Raw genomic sequence first — 17,970 nt, 5'->3', positions numbered from 1 at the left:
CCGTGGAAGACAATTTGGTATTGTTCTATAGTTCCGTAGATGTGTACAAACCACCTCAAACTTAGTGACTTAAAATAACACACCACATTTTCTATAGGTCAGCAAATTGGAAAGGACTTGGCTGGACAATTCTGTAATCTCCTTTAGTTGCAATAGGACATCTGGGACTTGGAGCAGCTAGGGGTTGGCTAGCATCTGTCTTTTTTTTTTTCTTTTTTTTTCTTTTTTTTTTTTTTAGACGAGGTCTCCCTATGTTCTCAGGCTGGTCTCAAACTCCTGGGATCAAGTGATCCTCCCATCTCAGCCTCCCAAAGTTTTTGGGATTACATATGTGAGCCACTGTGCCCGGTTGGCTAGGATCTGTCTTCATGCTATCTCAGGATTCCTGCAGGTGACCTCTCAACATGGACTAGGTTGAGCTCACAACATGGGGGCCTCAGAGTGCTTACAAGGCTGCTACAGTGCTTACAAGGGAGCTAAGATCTTTTCAGGCAAGTATTTGATGTAACAAAGTAGAAGCTGCATGGCCTTTTATGAACTAGCCTTGAAAGCCACATAGTATAACTTCAGCCATATTCTATGGGTTGAAACAGTTGCCCACCCCCTATCAAAGGAAAGGGATATAGATTCCATCTCTTAATGGGAGGTGTGTCAAAGTCACATTGTAAAAAGTCCACTTGAAGTTAAAGTTACTTTTGTGGCCATCTTTCTTTCTTTCTTTCTTTTTTGGAGACAGGGTCTCACTGTTGCCCAGGCTGGAGTATAGTGTCAGGATGATGGCTCACTACAACCTGGAACTTCTGGGCTCAGTTGATCCTCTTGCCTCAGCCTCCTGAGTAAGTGGGACTACATGAGTCGCTATGTGCCACCATGCACGGCTAAGCAGCTTTCAAAAATACAATCTGCCACAGGCACTATTTACTAAAGCTGAAGATTTGTATACTCTATGACTTATAATTTCACACCTGGGTATTTGCCCTAAGGAAATTCTTTCCCATATGTGCCTGGAGACACAACTCTCTGTATTATAAAAAAAACGAAAACCACCAAGATGTCTAGCAACACTAGAATAACGCAGAAACATTTTGTAATTACAAAAAACCGAAACATCGTCCAGTAACACTGGATAAATTTAAAAATACGAACAAAGCTATTTATGCTACTTTATCTTATATTGTTTAGGAATATCTACATTTGTGGCAGACTAGTAAACAATAGAGAAAAACAAGGAATGATTAACCCTAAATTTGAGACAGTGGTTTGAGGAAGGGAGAACAGGCAGGAGAAACAATCAGGAAGAGGCATACTCAAAGGGTTAAGGTTCTGGAGTATTCTGTTTCTTCTCTTTCTGTTTCGGTCTGTCACTCAAGCTGGAGTGCAATGGTGTGATATCGGCTCACTGAAACCTCTGCCTCCTGGGTTCCAGTGATTCTCCTGCCACAGCCTCCTGAGTAGCTGAGATTACAGGCACCCACCATCATGCCCAGCTAATTTTTGTATTTCTGTAGAGACAGGGTTTCACCATGTTGGCCAGGCTGGTCTTGAACTTCTGACCTCAGGTGATCCACCCACCTCGGCCTCCCAAAATGCTGGGATTACAGGTGTGAGCCACTGCGCCTGGCCTGGAATGTTGTTTCTTAAGTTGAGTGGTAGTTATTTAGTGTTCAGTTTATTGCTAATCTCTTTTTTTTTTTTTTTCAAACAAAAGGTTTTACATATTTATTACTGAACCAGCCTGGTAGGGCAGAGCATATTCATCAATACTAATTTTTGCAATTAAACATGTCCAACTGTCCAGATAGTGGTGACGTTTCCAGCTTGATATGGTCAGATGATAGTGACCTTGATACAGAATAGATATGTGTGCCGTCCCATGTGCAAATCCTTATAGACCCAGCTTGGTTCTTCTCCAATGTCTCCTCTTGGTGTTGTACCTGATTACCAGTTTTCATCCAAATCCACTGGGGAATGACACAGTTTTGCTTTTGTTTCTTGGCCAGGAATTACTTGATCCTGAAAGTCTTGTGAGAAGACATGGTGAGAAACTTAGTCCTATTTATTAATCTTTAAAACATATGTTTTTGTTGCATACATTCTTATATTTATAATTTTCATAAAATTTGAAAAAAAAACATTTATATAAAAGGCGGGCCAGGCGTGGTGGCTCATGCCTGTAATCCCAGCACTTTGGGAGGCCGAGGTCAGGCGTTCAAGACCAGCCTGGCCAACATGGGGAAAACCTGTCTCTACTAAAAAATACAAAAAATTAGCCAGGTATGGTGGCAGGCACCTGCAATCTTAGCTACTTGGAAGGCTGAGGCAGGAGAATCGCCTGAACCCAGGAGGCAGAGGCTGCAGTGAACCAAGATCGCACCACTGCACTCCAGCCTGGGCAACAGAGCAAGACTCCATCTCTAAATAAGTAAATAAATACATACATAAATAAAAGGCTTGGTCATATGTATAAGCCAGTAAAACCAACAGGAATCTGTTTTCCCCTAGAAAGTCTATTAACCAAGAATACAAATAGGAAACTTGTATTCTTCTCTGATGATAGACCTTTAAACATTTTTTAGAGTACCATTGATACGATAGAGTAGAATGCAAAATTTACATCCATTTCAAAGATAAAACAAGCAGGATGCAGTGGCTCATGCCTGTAATCCCAGCACTTGGGAAGGCTGAGGCAGGATGATTGCTTGAGCCCAGGGGTTCAAGACCCGCCTGGGCAACATAACAAGACTCCATCACTACAAAAATTTTTAAAAAATTAGCTGAACATAGTGGTGCGCACCTTTAGTCCTCATTACTTGAGAGACTGAGGTGGGAGGATTGCTTGAACCTAGGAGGTTGAGGCTGCAGTGAGCCATGATAGTGCCACTCCAGACCGGGCAACAGAGTAAGATCCTGTCTCCAAAAAAAAAAAAGATAAAACAGACTAAGTGGGGACATGGGGCCAAATGCCTACATTCCCTGGCAGGTGGGGCATTCAAATTTATCCTTTCTCTGTAGAGGGTATTTGGACAGAAAAGTTTGAAAATCACCGGGTCTCCTGGCCAAGTTGATCACTGATTATTTCCTGAAGACATTCTGTTTCTTCTGACTTCCATGCTTTTGCGCCTGCTATTATCTCCAATACGAACCTTTCAAGTCACAAAATTTACTTGGTAAGATGGAAGTAGGTGAGAAGCCAACTTGTTCTTGCCTGGCACCAGCACAACTTTGACCTACGTTCTGTTTTTTCACAGAAGGAAGATGATCTTAGGTTTGTGCAAGTCTGCCTGACCTGAAATTTGAAGACCTGGATCATAGCTATTTGGTGAAATTAATTGTTGCTATATATATATATATATATATATATTTTGTTATTTAGAATTTATTCAGCCCAACTAACCTATGAGGGAATCTTAGTCAACTTCCCAATAGATGGCAATTGATTATATTGCTAAAATTACCACAATTGTTACTTGAATTTTTTTTTTTTTTTTTTTTTTTGAGACAGAGTCTCGCTCTGTCGCCCAGGCTGGAGTGCAGTGGTGCAATCTCAGCTCACTGCAAGCTCTGCCTCCCGGGTTCACGCCATTCTCCTGCCTCAGCCTCTCCGAGTAGCTGGGACTACAGGCACCCGCCACCACGCCCGGCTAATTTTTTGTATTTTTAGTAGAGACGGAGTTTCACCGTGGTCTCGATCTCCTGACCTCGTGATCCGCCCGCCTCGGCCTCCCAAAGTGCTGGGATTACAAGCGTGAGCCACCACGCCCGGCCTGTTACTTGAATTTTTACTGGGCAATCTAATCTAGACAATTAGATTCCATTCCACTGGAACTAATAGGTGGACTGTTAGAATATTGCAAAGAGGAATTTATATAGTTCTACAGAGCGACTTTTTATCTCCAAGTATGAAGTTTAATGTCTTCCTATTTCTCATTCTAAAAGATATGCCAAGAAGACATATGTCTCATTATCACACATTGGAGAGCTCAGCTCTGAGTCAGTGACCCTCTCACCTACAGAAATCATCCACTGTGCCAAAGGAGGCACTTCAGTGAGGCAGGTTGGCTAACCTTGTTCTTTATTGCTTATGGGGCTTTATATGTCCTGAGGACAAAAGACTTGAGTTTCAACATCTATCATTTCTGCCTGTTGGATTTCTTAAATCCATCCTATTTAGGAGAAATTTCTTAAGGTGTACATCCCACTTCCTGCCTGCATGATTCTGTGATAATCAAAACCTGTTTATTGAGTGCCTGCAATCACTGTTATAGACACTACCCAGGGGAATCAAGAATGGGTAAGACCATCTCTGTTCTTCAGGAGCTTTATAGTCATGTGTGTGTGTTTGTTTGTGTGTATGTGGGAGAATGAAGTGGGAATTAAAAAGTACATAGAAAACTGTAATATAAGGCAGAATACACATGCTATGTGTAGGCCCGCCAATAACATTTCTGGGATTAACAACAAAAGAACAAATTGAGGCCCACATGCCATAGACTTAAATCTGTAAAAGTTGTAAATCAAGTTAACACAGACTACCAAATAAAATATAGCCTCATACCTCAACAAGTAAATTTTCATAGCAACCAAATAGAAAAATATGTGTGTAAAGCTATAGTTTTTATATGATTGAAAGTGAAATGTCAAAAATGACAGAATTTAAATATTATTGCATGTGTCCAGATGTTCCACTGATAATCCAGTGATGTGTGGATGAGAAATAAAATTTTTAAGTGTAATTTATGTAACATTATATTTATTCCATAATTTTTATCTTGCCATCATTTCAACAAAATTGCGATTTATGTTATTATCATTAACATTTTTGTTTATCTGTATTCTATCTACAGCAATTACCTAGATGTAGTAAAAATTAAAGGCTACAGGCCGGGCACAGTGGCTCATGCCTGTAATCACAGCACTTTGGGAGGCCGAGGCGGGTAGATCACTTGAGGTCAGAAGTTCGAGACCAGCCTGGCTAATAGGGTGAAACCTTGTCTCCATTAAAAATACAAAAATTAGCCAGGTGTAGAGGCAGGGGCCTGTAATCCCAGCTACTTGGGAGGCGGAGGCAGGAGAGTCGCTTGAGCCCCGGATGCGGAGGTTGCAGTGAGCCGAGATGGCGCCACTGCACTCCAGCCTGGGTGACAGAGCAGGACTCCATCTCAAAAAGTAAGTAAATAAGTAAATAAACAAATAAAGGATACAAAAATTGCATATGTTGAATATATTTTCATTAAGAATGTCAATGTAGGCCAGGCGCCGTGGCTCATGCCTGTAATCCCAGCACTTTAGGAGGCCGAGGCAGGCAGATCACTTGAGGTCAGGGGTTCCAGACCAGCCTGGCCAACATGGCAAAACACCGTCTCTACTAAAAAAAAAATACAAAAATTGGCCGGGCATGGTGGCGGACGCCTATAATCCCAGCTACTCAGGAGGTTGAGATAGCAGAATTGCTTGAACCTGGGAGGTGGAGGTTGCAGTGAGCCAAGATTGCACCACTGCACTCTAGCCTGGGTGACAGAGCAAGACTCTATCTCAAAAAATTAAAAAAAAAAAAAAAAAGAATCTCAATGTAAAAATGTAAAATAAAAACTACTGGCCAGGCATGGTGGCTCATGTCTGTAGTCCCAAAACTTGGGGAGGCTGGGGCGGGCTGATTGCTTGAATCTAGGAGTTTGAGATCAGCCTAGGCAACATGCCAAAACCCCATCTCTACAAAAAATACAAAAATTATCTGGGCCTGGTGGTACGTGCCTGTAGTCACAGCTACTCAGGAGGCTGAGGCAGGAGGATCACTTGAATCACTTGAGCCCAGGAGGTTGAGGCTGCAGTGAGCTGAGAGCATGCCACTGCACCCCAGCCTGGGTAACAAAGCAAGACCCTTTCTCAAAAAGATTTATTTTATGTTTTAAGTTATTTTTCTTATAAAATATTTTTATCTATTAAAATTGAGTATAAAATAAAATTATAACTAATTAATATCAATATTTTAAGTCAAAATTATTTAAATCTGACATTTAGAAATGTTTTGGCCAGGTGTGGTGGCTCGTGCATAAAATCTCAGCACTTTGGAAGGCCAAGCTGGGTGGATTACCTGAGGTCAGGAGTTCGAGCCAAGCCTGGCAGACATAGTGAAACCCTATCTCTACTAAAACTACAAAAATTAGCCAGGTGTGGTGGTGCATGCCTGTAATCCCAGCTACTAGGGAGGCCAAGGCAGGAAAATTACTTGAACCTGGGAGGCAGAGAGCCGAGATTGAATCACTGCACTCCAGCCTGGGCAACAGAGTGAGACTCCATCTCAAAAAAAATGAATAAATAAAAATAAATAAATAAATAAATAAATTTTTTTTTCAGCTAAGGTATTGCATATAGTAAAGTAAACAAATCTTAAGTATATAATTTGAAGAACTTTTATACTTGTGTACATCCACGTATTCATCACCCAGATCAGACACTGAATATCTCTAAGACATCAGCAAGCTCCCTCATGCCAGTTCTCCAAGCTGATAACCCTGCAAAAGGTAACCATCAATCAGATCTCTATCACCAGATAAGAGTTTTGCCTGTTTTTTAAGCATTATTGAGATATAATTCACAAAATATACAGTTCACCCATTTCAAGTGTGCAATTCAATGCTTTTTTTAGTATATAAACAGAGTTGTACAAGCATCACCACAATTTTAGAACATTTTCATCACCCCCAAAAAGAAACTCTATCTTCAAACACTCCCCCTTTCCTACCCATTTTCCCAGCTCAGGCAACTGCCAATCTACTTTCTGTCTGTATGGATTTACCTGTTCTGGACATTTCATATGAATGGAATCATACAATTTGTCATCCTTTGCAAGAGCTTTTTTTCACTTAGCACATTTTCAAGGTTCATCCATGTTGTAGCACATGTCAGCACTTTGTTTTTTTTTCATGGCTGAATAATGTCCCATTGTATAGATGTGTCACATTTTAACAATCCATTTATTAGTGGATGAACATTTGAGTTGTCTTCACTTTTTGGCTATTATAAATGATGCTGCTGTGAACATTCTTGTGCAGCCTTAATGTTTCTACTTCTCTTGAGTATGTACCTAAGAGTAGAATTGCTAGGTGATATGGTAACTCTATGCTTAATTGCCAAACTCTTTTGTAAAGTAGTTGTATCATTTTTACATCTTTTCACTTAAAGTCTGTTTTGTTTGATATGAGTACAGTCACTCCAGCTTTCTTATGGTTGCTCTTTGTATATATTTTTCCATTCTTTTACTTTCAGTCTATGTGTATCTTTTTTTTTTTTTTTTTGAGACAGCGTTTTACTCTTGTTGCCCAGGCTGGAGTGCATTGGCGCGATCTTGGCTCACTGCAACCTCCGTCTCCCAGGTTCAAGTGATTCTCATGCCTCAGCCTCCCTAGTAGCTGGATTACAGGCACGCTCACCATGCCTGGCTAATTTTGTATTTTTAGTAGAGATGGGGTTTCACCATGGTGGTCACACTAGTCTCAAACTCCTGACTTTAGGTGATCCACCCGCCTCTGCCTCCCAAAGTGCTGGGATTACAGGTGTGAGCCACCGTGCCTGGCTGTATGTGTATCTTTGAATGTAAACTGTCTTCTTTAGCCAGTGTACAGTTGGGTCTTTTTTATAAACATAGTCTGACAATCTCTACCTTTTGATTGGATTTGATTGGACTGCTCAATTAATTAACATTTATTATTGTTATTGATATAGTTGGATTTATGTCTGACATTACAATTTTTGTAGGCCAGGCTCGGTGGCTTACGCCTGTAATCCCAGCACTTTGGGAGGCTGAGGCAGGTGGATCACCTGAGGTCAGGAGTTCCAGACCAGCCTGGCCAACATGGTGAAACCCCATCTCTACTAAAAATTTAAAAAATTAGCCGGGCATGGTGGTGGGCGCCTGTAAACCCATCTACTCAGAAGGCTGAGGCAGGAGAATTCCTTGAACCTGGGAGGCAGAGGTTGCAGTGAGCCGAGATCGCGCCATTGCACCCCAGCCTGGGCAACAAGAGTGAAACTCCGTCTCAAAAAAAAATTTTTTTTTATTTCTATCTCTCATGTCTTTTTATTCTTCTCTTCCTCCTTTACTTTTTTTTGTGTGACTATTTCTTAGTGTAACATTTTAATTCCTTTACTGATTTCTTTTACTACATTTCCCTCGTCTCCCCTCCCCTTCCCTTTGCAAGAGCTTTTTTTCACTTAGCACATTTTCAAGGTTCATCCATGTTGTAGCACATGTCAGCATTTCATTTTTTTTTAATGGCTGAATAATGTTCCATCATATAGATATACCACATTTTAACAATCCATTCATTAGTGGATGAACAGTTGGGTTGTCTCCACTTTTTGGCTATTATGAATAATGCTTCTGTGAACATTCTTGTACAAGTTTTTGTGTGGCCCCTTCCCTCCCCTCCCCTCCCCTCCCCTTTCCTTCCCTTGACAGAATCTCACTGTGTCGCCCAGGTTGGAGTGCAGTGGCACGATCTCAGTTCACTGCAACCTCTGCCTTATGGGTTCAAGCAATTCTCGTGCCTCAGCCTCCAGAGTAGCTGGGATTACAGGTGTGCACCACTATGCGTGGCTAATTTTTGTATTTTTGGTAGCCATGTTAGCCAGGCTAGTGTGGAACTCCCGACCTCAAGTGATCCTCAAGCCTCAGCCTCCCAAGGTGCTAGGATTACAGGTGTGAGCCACCACACCCAGCCCTATATTTGTATTTTCTTAGTGCTCACTGTAGGGCTTACTATATCATCTTAACTGAGCAGAGTCTTGTTCAGATTTATTCCAAGTTAATTCCTGTGAGGTAAAGAAATACCATTCCTGGCCGGGTGTGGTGGCTCACGCCTGTAATCCCAGCACTTTGGGAGGCTGAGGCTGGGGGATCACGAGGTCAGGAGATTCAGACCATACTGGCTAACATGGTGAAACCCCATCTCTACTAAAAAATACAAAAAATTAGCCAGGCGTGGTGGCAGGCGCCTGTAGTCCCAGCTACTCAGGAGACTGAGGCAGGAGAATGGCATGAACCTGGGAGGCGGAGGTTGCAGTGAGCCGAGATGGCGCCACTGCACTCCAGCCTGGGTGACAGAGCAAGACTCCATCTCAACAAAAAAAAAAAAAAAAAAAGGAAAGAGAAAAAAGAAATACTATTCTTATGTAGTACTATTCCCTCTTTCTCCTTTTGTATCAATATTGTTATACCATATTGTACCACTCAGGTGGGGGATTTTGACAATGGGGGAGGCTATATATGTACACTTATGCGGGGGCAGGTGGTATGTACACATTCTGCTTAACTTTCCCATGAACCTAAAACTGCTCTAAGCCGTGGGGGGTGACTCAAGTCTGTAATCCCAACACTTTGGGAGGCTGAGGCTGGGAGATCACTTGAGTTCAGGAGTTCGAGACCAGCCTGGCCAACGTGGTAAAACCCTGTCTCTGCTAAAAATACAAAAAATTAGCCGGGTGTGGTGGCATACACCTGTAGTCCCACCTACTTGGGAGGCTGACGCAGGAGAATCACTTGAACCTGGGAGGCAGTGGTTGCAGTAACCCAAGATCGTGCCACTGCACTCCAGTCTGGACAACAGAGCCAGACTCCATCTCACACACACACACACACACACAAACCTGGGCCGGGCGCGGTGGCTCACACCTGTAATCCCAGCACTTTGGGAGGCTAGGTTGGGTGGTTCACTTGAGATTGAGAGGTCAGGAGATCGAGATCATCCCGGCTAACACAGTGAGACCTCCGTCTCTACTAAAAATACAAAATTAGCTGGGTGTGGTGACACATGCCTGTAATTCCAGCCTACTTGGGAGGCTGAGGCAGGAGGATTACTTGAACCCGGGAGGCGGAGGTTGCGGTGAGCCAAGATCATGCCATCGCACTCCAGCCTGGGCAACAAGAGTGAAACTCCGTCTCAAAAATAAATAAATAGGCCGGGCGCGGTGGCTCACGCTTGTAATCCCAGCACTTTGGGAGGCCAAGGCGGGCGGATCACGAGGTCGACAGATGGAGACCACGGTGAAACCCCGTCTCTACTAAAAATACAAAAAAAAAAATTAGCCGGGCGTGGTGGCGGGCGCCTGTAGTCCCAGCTACTCGGAGAGGCTGAGGCAGGAGAATGGCGTGAACCCGGGAGGCGGAGCTTGCAGTGAGCCGAGATTGCACCACTGCACTCCAGCCTGGGCGACAGAGCGAGACTCCGTCTCAAAATAAATAAATAAATAAATAAAAAATAAATAAATAAATAAATAAATAAAATTAGCCAGGCATGGTGGTGGGTGCTTGTGGTCCCAGCCACTCGAGAGGCTGAGGTGGGAGGGTGGCTTGAGCCTGGGAGGCAGAGGTTGCAGTGAGTCAAGATTTGCAGCCTTGCCTGGGTGACAGAGTGAGACCCTGTCTACACCTGACTCCCATCAAAAACAAAAAAAGTATGACTCAGAAAACATGGTCTACAAACTTTTTAAGTCCTGACACCGGCTTTACCTCTGGCCCCTTTAACAATACTCATGACTTCCTTCATGTCGCCTGGATGGTTCTGGCTCCTTATTGCCTTGTGGCCTTTGACCTTGATTTTTTTTTTCCTTTGTTTGGAATGTTCCTCCTCCCTACCCTGATGACAAAACTCCTCTTACTGGTTCAGAAAACCGGGCTCAGTTAGCTTTCTTCCATTCTCCCTTCCCTCTCCTCCAATTGCCAGCTGTGATAATCATTAACCTGCTCCCACTGTATTCAGAAGATAATAACACAAACAATAATAATAGCAGTTAGCCAGGCCTGGTGGCTCACACCTTTAATCACAGCTACTCAGGAGGCCGCGGCAGGAGAACAGTTTGAGTCCAGAAGTTTGAGGCTGCAGTGAGCTATGATCATGCCATTGCACTCCAGCCTGTGTGACAGAGCAAGAAACCTGTCTCCAAAAATAAGAATAAAAATAAAATAACAATAACTATTAATATTGGTTGAGCACTTCTATATACCAGTGTCTATATGTGAAACTTTGAAGGTATTAACCCATTTAATCCACACAATGACCCTGTTGGGTAAACACATTTTTTTTTTTTTTTTGAGACGGAGTCTTCGTCTGTCACCCAGGCTGGAGTGCGGTGGCGCGATCTCTGCTCACCACAACCTCCACGTGCCAGGTTCAAGCAATTCTCCTGCCTCGGCCGCCTGAGTAGCTGGGATTACAGGCGTGCGCGTGGCGCCCGGCTAATTTATTTTTTTGTATTTTTAGTAGAGACGGGATTTCAGCAAGTTGGTCAGGCTGGTCTCAAACTCCTGACCTTGTGATCCGCCCCTCTCAGCCTCCCAAAGTGCTGGGATTACAGGGGTGAGCCACTGTGCCTGGCCTTTTTTTCTTTTCTTTTTTTTTTTGAGACAGAGTTTCGCTCTGTCGCCCGGGCTGGAGTGCAGTGGCGCAATTTCGGCTCATTGCAACCTCTACTTCCCGGGTCAAGCGATTCTCCTGCCTCAGCCTCCCAAGTAGCTGGGATTATAGGTGCCTGCCACCACACCCAGCTAATTTTTTGTATTTTTAGTAGAGATGGGTTTTCACCATGTTGGCCAGGCTGGTCTCAAACTCATGGCCTCAAGTGATCTGCCCACCTCGGCCTCCCAAAGTGCTGGGATTACAGGTGTGAGCCACTGCGCCTGGCCAGTAAACAATTTTTTTAAACATCTTTTTTTTTTTCTTTTTGAGAGGGAGTCTTGCTCTGTTGCCCAGGATGGAGTGCAGTGGCGTGATCTCGGCTCACTGCAACCTCTGCCTCCCAGGTTCAAGAGATTCTCCTGCCTCAGCCTCCCAAGTAGCTAAGATTATAGGCGGCTGCCACCACACCCGGCTAAATTTTTGTATTTTTAGTAGAGACAGGTTTTCACCATGTTGGCCAAGCTGGTCTCGAACTCCTGACCTCAGGTGATCCGCCCACCTTGGCCTCCTAAAGTGCTGAGATTACAGGTGTGAGCCACCACGCCTGGCCTTTAACATCCTTTTATTGTAACACTTATCTCATTGTTTTGAAATGGCTTATACCTATTAGTGTCTCCAATAGACAGTCTTATTCATCTTCTAAGCACTAGCAACTATACAAGTTCTGTACACCTGTTTTTTTTTTTTTTTTTTTTAAATATGATGAAGTCAACACTTGCATTTAACCAAACCTTGATTTCCAAGGACCGAGTAATGTGAGATTTTCAGTGCAGTGGTGGGAGAGGCTTGGAGTCTGAGCAGAGGCTTTGGAGTCCCTCCAATCATATATCATCTTTGCCCTTGCAGTAAATGGTATCACCATCCTCTCAATTGCTTAAGGAAACAACCTGGGAGTCATCTTGTTTACTACCTTTCTTCACACCTGCACCTTGGGAAAATATCCTGAAATCTTTCAATTTCTATTTCCACACCAACCAGCCTAGTCCAGGCACCACCATCTACCCCCTGAACTTGCCCAATAACTTTGTATTGTTCTTCAGCTCCTTTTTGTTCCATTTCTGCTCCCTTCAAGTCATTCTCTATAAAATAGGTTGATTTAAAAAAAAAAATAAACAAACCAATGGCCGGGCACAGTGGCTCATGCCTGTAATCCCAGCAGTTTGCGAGGCTGAGGCAGGAGGATCACTTGAGCCCAGGAGTTCAGGACCAGCCTGGGCAACACAGTGAAACCCCGTCTCTACAAAAAATACAAAAATTAGTCCGGTGTGGTGGTGCCCGCCTGTAGTCCCAGCTACTTGGGAGGCTGAGGTGGGAAGATGACTTAGTGAGCCTGGGGAGGTAGAGGATGCAGTGAGCCCTGATTGCACCACTGCACTCCAGCCTGGGCGACAGAGTGAGACCCCATCTCAAAACAACAAAAACCCAAACCCTTCATTATCTTGCCTTTGCACTTAACAGATAAATCCAAACAATGTGATTAGGTTCCTGCTTAATGCTCCAAACTCAACTTCAAACCCCTATTTAACATGCTCAAGCCTCCTGGCCCGTTCCTCAAACAGCCATGCTTCAGCATCAGCCACAGTTCAGCATTGGGGCCTTCACACCCATTATCCTCTGTCTAGAATGTTCTTCCTCCCCATGGTTGGCTTGGCTGGCTCCTTCTTGTCATGTAGGTCTTAGCTCCTAAACTGTCTCCTCAGAAAGTCCTTCCCTGACCATTCAGTTTTGTTTTCTGCTCAATACTTATCATTGCCAGTGATTATCTAATCTATTCATTTTATTATTTATGTTCTTCATTAGAAACATAAGCTTTTGTTGTTTGAGACAGAGTCCCACTCTGTCGACCAGGCTGCAGTGCAGTGGCATGATTTTTTGGCTCACTGCATCCTCTGTCCCTCACCCCCACCCCCCACCACAAGCAATCCTCTCATCTCAGCCTCCCGAGTAGCTAGGACCATAGGAGCCTGCCACAATTCCCAGCAAATTTTGTTGTCATTGTTGTTGTTGTTTTTTAAATTCTGTAGAGAGGGAGTCTCACTATGTTGCTCAGGCTGGTCTTGGACTCGTGGCCTCAAAGTGATCCTCCTGCCTCAGCCTCCCAAAGTGCTGGGATTATAGGCTTGAGCCACCTGTTTGTTTCCTTTCATATCTAGTCCTGCAGAACATAAGCCTCTAAGTACAGGTGCTTCTTCTGTTTATTCACCACTGTATTTCTAGCACCAAGAATACTATCAATATTTTTTGAATGAATGAATCAAACAGTGAAAAGGCCAGTCATCTTGGTGTATATAGAAGGTGGCCAACAGAGACCCAATAGAAATGAGTCCCTATGTTCCTACTGCTCTATAACTAGTGGGAGTGGGGAGGGGAAGCAGCTGGGGGTCTACCAGACCCTGTCACCAACTAGTTGGCACACGTGGCAATCACAGTTGTAGAAGAGGCCAAACGGAGCAGATCTGCCAATGACAGCCAGTACTAAACTCGACTGGACGCTGAGGGCCAGTTCTGCTTTCAGGGAACAGTGCAGCCTGCTGGGTGGCCAAGGGAACGTGTACAAACCCACTTTGTTTAAAGGACCACAGAGAGTAGTCAGTTCTGCTAAACCTCATCCATTTGTTCAGGGATTTTTGTCCTGGGGAGGAGTGGGGAAGAAGCGATTAGTCAGGCCAGGCTAGCTGGTATTAGTTTGCAGGCTGTGAGTGAGACTCTTCAGTCTCTGCTCCTCTCATCATTGCCTTTTCACCTACCTTTACCCTAAATTCACCTACACCTCTGCCTTCACAAATTCCAAGCGATTAACTGTTGTATTTAATCTCTGTCCCAAATCTCTCTGAATCATTCTTCTTTTGATTATGAAGACACCAGGGCCCTTTGTTTATTTTATTTTTAAAACTTTTTTTGAGAAGGAGTTTCGCTCTTATTGCCCAGGCTGGAGTGCAATGGCACAATCTAGGCTCACTGCAACCTCTGGCTTCCAGGTTCAAGCAATCCTCCTGCCTCAGCCTCCCGAATAGCTGGGATTACAGGCGCGCGCCACCACGCCCGTCTAATTTTTTGTATTTAGTAGAGACGTGATTTCACCATGTTGGTCAGGCTGGTTTCGATCCTAACCTCAGGTGACCCAGCCACCTCGGCCTCCCAAAGTGTTGGGATTACAGGCGTGAGCCACCGCGCCCGGCCTCAAGGGCCCTTAAATATTAGTTAGTTGTTCCATTGTTTGGTGTGTTTTATTATTTGGTGCAGGTTTTGTCCCCTTATCTAGTTTGAATGTTGCTGAAGGACGCTGGTTTTCAAAGCGTAAGGAATCTCCTGATAAAGGCACGAATCTTGGTGTGCAGATAAGCCAGCGATTCTTGCTTCTGGCTAGTTCTACGTTGTTCCTGGATGGTCAGTTCAAACTGCAATGATCCACAGCTCCAGAAGCGGCTTCTTCCAGTCTGCCCAGGAGCCAAATGCCCCCGCAGCTCCATGCTACCACGCAGGGTGCCGTTTCGGACTTGCAGGGAGTTGTCGCAGCCCCGTTTTGGCTGCACATTCTACCGCTGGGGTGGAAGTGTCAAGCAAGATGTTGTCGCTGGTGTCATGATGTCCGGGTGAGAAGCTTCCTTGGCGGGTTGCCAGGGCCCCGCGCTCCCGGGAAGGGGCGGGGATGTGGGCGGAGCCTGGCAACCTCGGGACCACCAATAGGATGCTCAGCCGGAGCTGGCCCTGCGCGTGACGCAGCGGAGCTCGGAGGCAGGGGGCGTAGGGGCCGGGCTGTCCGGCGCTTTATCTTCTCTGCCGCTCAGCAGGCGACGTTGCGGGCCCTGGGCGCCAGGAGAGCTTCCCTTAGCCGACCTTCCTGCTGGCTGTTCTGTGACCGCTTCGCGGCTCTGCTCACTTGGCCGAAGTGCCTGCTGCCGGGCGCGGGCCTCAGGTAACGGTGGTGCTCCCGCGCCTCTCTTCGCTCCCGCTTGGGTCCACCGGCCTCAGCCCGCGGGGAAGGGAGAAGCGGTGGCGGCAGCAGCTCCGGCCCGGCCTTGTCCTGGGCTGTGCTGCGGAGAAGGCGAGGCTGGTCTACTGCAGGGGAGTTGGGGAGGGGAGGGGAGGGGAGGGCGGGAAAGTTACCGTCAGGCTCACGGGTCGCGGGCAACCTTTTAAACCCTGCACGCTGGTTTGGTGTTCCCCAAATCTCGTGGCATCTCTCAAGTCAGTAGTAAAGAAAGTTAGGAATTAGAAGACGTTTTATTCTTTAAAAAGCGAAACCAAAAATGCACTCAGGAAGTCGTCCTTCTAATGATTTAGAGAAAATGTGTGAAGGGAAGGATGGCATTAGCAAGCTCATGTTTTATTCTAAAATATTAGGATGTAGGTAAGTTTCTGTTTTCCCTAAGTGTTAATGGTCATGTAATTTAAATAATATGTATATTGAAAGGTTATTTGTAAGTGAGAAACAACTATATAAACTTTATTCTCTGTATTTATATTTAGGTTAAGTTCGTTGGTCACTTTTTTTGTTTGGGACGGAGTCTCGCTCTGTCTCAAGGCTGGAGTGCAGTGGCACAATCTCGGCTCACTGCAACCTCTGCGTCCCGGGTTCAAGCGATTCTCCTGCGTCAGACTACCGCGTAGCTGAGATTAGAGGCGTGCGCCACCACACCCAGGTAATTTTTGTAGTTTTAGTAGAGACGGGGTTTCACCATGTTGGACCAGGCTGGTCTCGAACTCCTGACCTCAAGTGATCCTCCAGCTTCGGCCTCCCAAAGTGCTGAGATTACAGGCGTGAGCCACCGCCTGGCCTGTTGGTCACTTTTTAATATTTAAGTGGCTGCCACCTGTTTAAACCACTTTTTTCTTTTTTTTCAGTATACTTGGTTTCCTCTTCCTTGAAGTAGAGTTCAACTTGAAGCTTTTTTTTTTTTTTCTTTTTAAAAGTTGGGCGGTGTCAGTGAATGACTTGTTAAGGAAGTCTGTGCGTTGTCTGGGTGTGAGAATGGGTTTTGGAAGGAGCTCTGTGGCATTGAATTACCGTTTAGAAATGCACGTGTTTTAGTGAATCACATGCTTAGAACCCATCTGTGGTTTCGCAATCTTTTAGGATAAAGACCTACTGAGTGAGCACACTCTTTCTATCTCTGGTTCATTTGGCCCACTTTCCTTCTGGCTTTCCAGGTTCATGCCACACTGGCTTTATTTTTGTTACTGGAAAGCTTCATTTTCTTTCCTGTCTCTTGGCTTTTAGGAGTTTCCTCCACCTCTAACGCTGTATTCTCTCCCTCCCTCCAACTCTTATACCTGCATCAGATGTCAGCCTACATATCACTTCCTCTGGAAATCACCCCATCCCCATTAAGCCCTCCATGAACTCTATTCTCCTTAGCAGAAGTTGATCATTAATTGTAATGAATTAGTTGCTTTGTTTCCTCTGCTAGTGCATTTCATGAAGGCTGGTTTAGCCTATCTTATCTCTTAATTCTCAGGGTCTCGTCCAGCACTTGGCCCAAAGAAAGAATGAATAAGTTGGTGGACAGAGGAAGGAACTTTTGAATGAGAAATACAGTGATCCCCACTTAACTGCTTTCTGTAGTTTCAGCTACCTGAGGTGCGAAACAGTACAGTAAGATATTTCGAGAGATACCATGTTCAAGTGAATTTTAATACAATACATTGTTAATCTCTTACTGTGCCTAACTTTTTGAAACTTTGCCTCCCAGGTTCAAGCGATTTTCATGCCCCAGCCTCCCAAGTAGGTGGGATTACAGGCGTGTCCCACCACGCCCGGCTGATTTTTTTTTTTTTTTTTTTAGATGGAGTTTGGCGCTTGTTGCCCAGGCTGGAGTGCGATGGCACGATCTTGGCTCACCGCAACCTCCACCTCCCGGGTTCAAGCGATTCTCCCGCCTCAGCCTCCCAAGTAGCTGGGATTACAGGCATGCACCACCACGCCTGGCTAATTTTTTTTTTTTTTTTTAAGTAAAGACTGGTCAGATCTTATTGGTCAGGCTGATCTCGAACTTCCGACCTCAGGTGATCCGCCTGCCTCAGCCTCCCAAAGTGCTGGGATTACAGGTGTGAGCCACCACGCCCGGCTCGCCCAGCTAATTTTTGTATTTTTGGTAGAGACAGGGAGGGTTTCACTATGTTGGCCAGTCTGGTCTCAAACTCCTGACCTCAGATGATCGGTCTGCCTCGGCCTCCCAAAGTGCTGGGATTACAGGCGTGAGAGACTGTGCCGGGCCTGTAAATGAAACTTTATAATAGGTATGTATAGGAAAAAACAACATGTATTGGGTTCACTGTTATTCATTGTTCTAGGCATCCACTGGGAGTCTTGGACCGTATCCCCCATGGATATGGGAGAACTACTGTATTAACCGGGGAAGAGTCCCTTTTTCCTATGGGAAAAAGTTTTTAACAAAGACCAGCCAAGTTCTATTTTTCTAAGAGGATGGCTTTGTTTTGCATTTTTTTGCCACATTGGTTAATAAGAGATTATACTAACCGTACAGATGTAAATGAGAATTTGTTCTTGTTCTTT

The 17,970-nt window shown here is 44.8% G+C and overlaps 2 protein-coding genes across 7 annotated transcripts in view; both read left to right on the top strand.

Moving 5' to 3' along the window:
- The window catches only part of FAM20B (FAM20B glycosaminoglycan xylosylkinase), a 253,546-nt gene extending 236,046 nt beyond the window's left edge, over nt 1-17,500 (top strand). The window contains exon 9 of the transcript XR_009214685.1: nt 17,460-17,500. The gene's annotated coding sequence lies outside the window, so the exon portion shown is untranslated. The remainder of the gene's footprint in view (nt 1-17,459) is intronic.
- Nucleotides 15,183-17,970, top strand: part of SOAT1 (sterol O-acyltransferase 1) — a 65,325-nt gene continuing 62,537 nt past the window's right edge. For 3 of the 6 annotated variants that reach the window (XM_032160881.2, XM_032160878.2, XM_058443419.1), the window contains exon 1: nt 15,183-15,369. The gene's annotated coding sequence lies outside the window, so the exon portion shown is untranslated. Of the gene's footprint in view, nt 15,370-15,628; nt 15,805-15,923; nt 16,097-17,970 lie in introns of those variants that run through there. The other 3 variants (XM_058443416.1, XM_058443417.1, XM_058443418.1) reach the window with 3 other exon arrangements.

This window comes from Hylobates moloch, unplaced genomic scaffold (assembly GCF_009828535.3).
Source record: "Hylobates moloch isolate HMO894 unplaced genomic scaffold, HMol_V3 SCAFFOLD_8, whole genome shotgun sequence".
Lineage (NCBI taxonomy): Eukaryota > Metazoa > Chordata > Mammalia > Primates > Hylobatidae > Hylobates > Hylobates moloch.
The sequence above is the reverse complement of the archived record's forward strand: the minus strand, read 5'-3'. Positions and strand labels throughout refer to the sequence as shown.